The sequence below is a fragment of the Arachis duranensis genome, chromosome 6, assembly GCF_000817695.3.
Source record: "Arachis duranensis cultivar V14167 chromosome 6, aradu.V14167.gnm2.J7QH, whole genome shotgun sequence".
Taxonomy (NCBI): domain Eukaryota; kingdom Viridiplantae; phylum Streptophyta; class Magnoliopsida; order Fabales; family Fabaceae; genus Arachis; species Arachis duranensis.
The window spans coordinates 80305527-80310588 of NC_029777.3; the positions used below are offsets into that span (position 1 = coordinate 80305527).

At 36.7% G+C, this 5062-nt stretch overlaps 1 pseudogene; it reads right to left on the reverse strand.

Annotated features, from left to right (window-relative positions):
* Positions 1–1925: 1925 nt before the first annotated feature.
* LOC107494209 (endo-1,4-beta-xylanase 5-like) overlaps positions 1926–5062 on the reverse strand; it is a 12784-nt pseudogene continuing 9647 nt past the window's right edge.

Here is a 5062-nt window from a genome sequence, read left to right on the forward strand (position 1 = left end):
TCGAATTTGTACTTGAGCTATTAAAATATATGCATCAACTACTTTTGCCAAAATTTAAAAATAAAAAATCTAACATGGAAAAATTAATATGTTGGTCATTACGACAATTTAAATGCACAATAATAAAAACATAACCCGTTGAGTATATAAACTGATAATATTACAAGGACTTGTAATACAAGAGCCCAGCCCATAATTTTATTTAATATAAAACTTTAGATACAAAAAATACCAATAAATCAGAGTGGCGCAGCGGAAGCGTGGTGGGCCCATAACCCACAGGTCCCAGGATCGAAACCTGGCTCTGATAAAGAGTGGCTTCTGCAATCTATTTTTTTTCCCTTTTGTTTTTATTTCACATTTCCATCACAAACAGATGAAGTATATATTACGTTAGTGTTTTCAACATGTGATCACAAGTTCACAACAACAAACCTGATCATAATAATTCAACACAAACATGCCTTCCAACTCTCCAATGGCATAGTTTCGAACACCAAAATTCTCTTATAATAACTGTTGTCAATTGTTGTTTCAAATAAAATCTACCATGAAAGCTGCCACTCAATGAGCTCTGGTGGGTCTCTTCGCTCTGGTAATCATACATTTAATCATGTGCTCTATAGTTTCACTCAATTGTGAGAATAAAAGTAATCTGATAGATAGGTTGGTGACGCGAAAGCTGCTAGCTCATGCCTCCTTTTCTACAAGTGTAGCTAAATTGAAAAGATCATATGATGCTTCTCAGAAATCTGTAGAGCCGAGTTTGAAGAAGGATCCTTCAAGCAACTCGAATCCATCACACAACAGATGACGTGAACGAAAAGAAGGATCAACTCTAATCTCTTTCTGCATTTTTGTAGTTTATGTAACTAGTTAGTAAATCTTTCCTTTCATTTAATCAAAGATTAGAACTTTTCACTTAGCCGTTAGGACTTTGTTGTTTTTTACTTTTGTTCGTTCTGGACTAAGAGGATAGTATCAAACCATCTAAACATTTGTGGGATCACACATGATACATAAATATTTTGCACATTTCACCAAAATAAAAGGTACAATTTTAGTTTGAACCATCCAATTCATAGGATGTATTGATTGAGTCCCTCTCATCTATCTTTCGGTACACTCTTGTGGCTGCTTGGGAATCATCTTACGTAATCTGGTTCTACTTATTGGCTTCTGTAAAATAATCATCAAAAGCCTAAGAACACTCCATTTTTTTTAATTGATCTTGTATAATATATTTTCTGAAAAGTCCCTTAATAGTGATAACTGGTACTCAGATTATGCTAATAGTAACAACACTTTGTAAGATGTTAATTATTCATGTTGAATTAATGTGTTATTAAGTTTGAATCTGAAATTTGTGGCTTGATAAGATTACATTGTTACTATAGCACATCCTCTTTGCTACAACTCCAAAACACACAATCTTAATTTAACTAAAGAGTCATCACAACAAATGATTCAGGTCAAAATGCATACCTAGAAATTATCAAATATGTACAATTTGAAAGATGTTAAAGAAATGGTTTACAATATTACAACTATCATCTTTCGTCCATATGGAAAGAGATGTATAAGACAAATGTGAATATTAAAGAACATCTGAAAACTCATCATTTAAGCCTAAATGTACCAATAAAACAGAATAGAGCTCAGTGTTAGGGAAGTGAAAATGTACCAGGCTTCAAAGTTCAAAGCATTATACTTTAAGGAAACATATTATTTTGTATTTTTTATCTTTAAAATTTGAACTTAATAAGTATATTCAAAATATATTAAGTGCTTGTTTCATAATACTAGAGTGAAGGAACCACTTTGATAGTTCGTTTGCATGACTATTGAAAATCAAAATTCAACAAAAATAATATTATATAATATTTTATCAGGATCTCTTAACATGTACATGTTTGCTATAGCTTTTATGAATGCATTTTGACATGGATAGTTTGTTGTGTAGAATCTTTGTTATACTTAGATTCAATGTTTTTTAGGAGTGGCCAAGAGGATGTGTCACTGTTCCATCATAATCTCCTTGATGAAGTGAAAAATGTACAAATCCAGTGCTGTCTTCTATGACTTTCTGAGGCTCAGTTTACCACTTATTGATGAGCTTGTCCATAACGTCATCAGCTGGAGTATTATGAAAATTCTCATCAGCATGAGAGCCATGTCCTTGAAACCAGCTATTGCCAGACTGACAAACATGATGATCCCTTCAATAGAAGGATGAGAGTATCCTTCTCTTAGAATTTGGTGTCTTATCATTAAGTCATAAGCTATAGTTAATTAAAGTAGTACAACTTTATTCTAAAATTCTAAAAAAATCATCTCTATCGAATTTTAAGGATGACACTGATCAAATTAGCATATGTTTTCATATCTTAAACATTGGCTAGAGTTTAGAAAGACCTGATTTGGATCTGAATCCACACTCACTTCTGTGAGCCATATTGGAAGTGAAGTAGTATCAAGCATCAAGAGCAGCTCTCATGTAAGTTGTAAGCAACTAAGCAAGATTTGACTGCCTAGCAGTGAAATGGCTTTGCAGCCCTATTGCTGCTGATATTCCTTTATTTCCTGGAAATGACCAAATCTTTGCAATTTTCGGAATATAATTGGCTGGGCTGGTCGCTCTATCACCACTATATTCAATATTATTATACTCATTCATGAACAATAATGGTTTTGAATCAAGCTGGTAAGTTTTTGAAAAATACTCTACTGCATCATTTTCACCAAGATTGTCCTCAGAGAAGCTAAAGTGGAGATTCTCAGTCACCACATCTCATGCAATAAGTTCACCTTCATACCTTGAAATTACATAATTTGTTCTTTTTTCTACTGCTTCCCTTAACAAATCAAGAGATAAGGACTTGACCCATTTAGGCTGCATGTTTTCATTGTCCCAGAAAATGTTATGGCCTCTGACACTAATGTCATTCTCTTTGGTAAAATCCATCATGGCATCTAATATGGTGTAGTTCTCTTAATCTTGAATTTCCTCTATGCTATACGACTTCATTGGCGGCGGAGAATAAATAGTACGATCACAATCCAATCAATCATGTGTTAAATAATTTGTTGTTGTTATTATATTAAAATGTTAATATAATAATGTCTTTGATTAAATTTAGAAATTTATCATTGTGATAGTGATCATAATAAACTCCGCCTATGTTACACTTGTGGTACATAGCCGGTCCCAAGCCCGGATAAAGGAGGAGGGTTGTGTTAGGTCTTCGGCAACCAACATAAAAATATAGCCGAACCCCTCATGACATGAATCAAAGACATTATTGCGCTAAAGCTAGGTCGTTGCCCGGAAGCAACGCGCCGTATGGCTCGAGTACGGTGTCAAAGCAAGAGCCGCTGCATCGGTGCCCGGATGTAGTGTTAAATGAGCAAGGGTTCTCGCGTTTTCGTGAACGGACGAGGGTAAATAAGCTAGTTCACAAAGGAAAAGGTAAAGGTCGAAGCGACAGAAGGTTGAGATTTGGGACATGGAACATAGGCACTCTAACAGGAAAGTCCATGGAGGTGGTGGACACCATGACAAGGAGGAAGATTAACATTATGTGCCTACAAGAAACGAAATGGGTTGGTGGCTAGGGAGTTGGATTCTTCTGGTTTCAAACTTTGGTATACAGGAAAGGTGAAGAATAGGAATAGAGTTGGAATAATTGTGGATAAGCAGTGGAAGAAGGACGTAGTGGATGTCAAGAGGGTGGGAGATCGGATCATCTCTATCAAACTTGTGGTGGAGGTAGGTGCTTTCCATGTGATTAGCGCCTATGCACCGCAAGTGGGTTCGGACGAACAACACAAGATAAGGTTTTGGGAGGATCTAGAGAGTTTGGTTCAAGGCATACCTTTGGGAGATAAGATTTTTTTTAGGAGGAGATTTAAATGGCCATGTTGGGAGAGAAGTGACTGGATATGGGAGTATTCACGGAGGCCATGGTTTCGGGGTGATCAATGTCGAGGGTAAAACTATTTTAGACTTTTCCTCAACCTTTGATCTTCTCATCGCAAATACATGTTTTAAAAAGAGAGACGAACATCTTATAACCTATAAGAGTGGCATGACAAGCTCTCAAATCGACTTCTTCTTCTTGAGGAGAGTCGATCGAAAATTTTGCATTAATTGTAAATTTATTCCGAGAGAGAGTTTGACAACATAACATAGGGTGCTCGTCATGGATTTTTGTGTTGAGCAAAAGTTGAGGAAAAGACATCATACGAAGGACCGAAGGACGAGGTGGTGGCAGATGAAAGGTGAGGAACAAAAAAGCTTCCTAAGACGAGTAGGAGAAGAGGCAAAGTGGGATGGGATTGGAAGCGCGGAAGAGATGTGGAGGGAGATGGCAGAAGTTATTAGAAGAACAGCGAAAGAAAATTTTGGTGAATCTAAAGGAATAGGACCAAGAGACAAGGAGTCCTGGTGGTGGAATGCGAGTATACAAGAAAAGATAAAGATAAAAAGGGAATGCTTTAAAGAGTGGTCTTTATGCCGTAATGCAGATAACTGGGAAAAATATAAGGCGGCTAAGAAAGAGACAAAAGTGGCTGTAAGTGAAGTAAGAACAAGAGCATATGAGGGTCTCTACCAGTCTTTGGGCACGAAAGAAGGAGAAAAAGGTATATATAGAAACACAAAGAGCCGGGAAAGAAGAACGAGAGATTTGGATCAGGTTAAGTGCATAAAGGATAAGGATGGAGAGGTGTTGGCTCAAGAGGAGAAGATTAATGAAAGGTGGAAGAGCTACTTCTACGAGTTATTTAATGAGGGACAGAAGACTCTTCCGAGCCTTGGTCGATTATGTACAAGGGAAGAAGATCAAAACTTTGACTACTATCGAAGGATTCGAGACTTCGAGGTAAAAGAAGCTCTAAAGCAGATGAAAAATGGCAGGGCAGTAGGATCTGATAATATCCCGATTGAGGTTTGGAAGGGTCTTGGAGGAAAAGGCATCAACTGGTTAACCAAGCTTTTTAATGAGATTTTAAGGTCAAAGAAGATGCCTGATGAGTGAAGAAAAAGCACCTTGGTACCTAT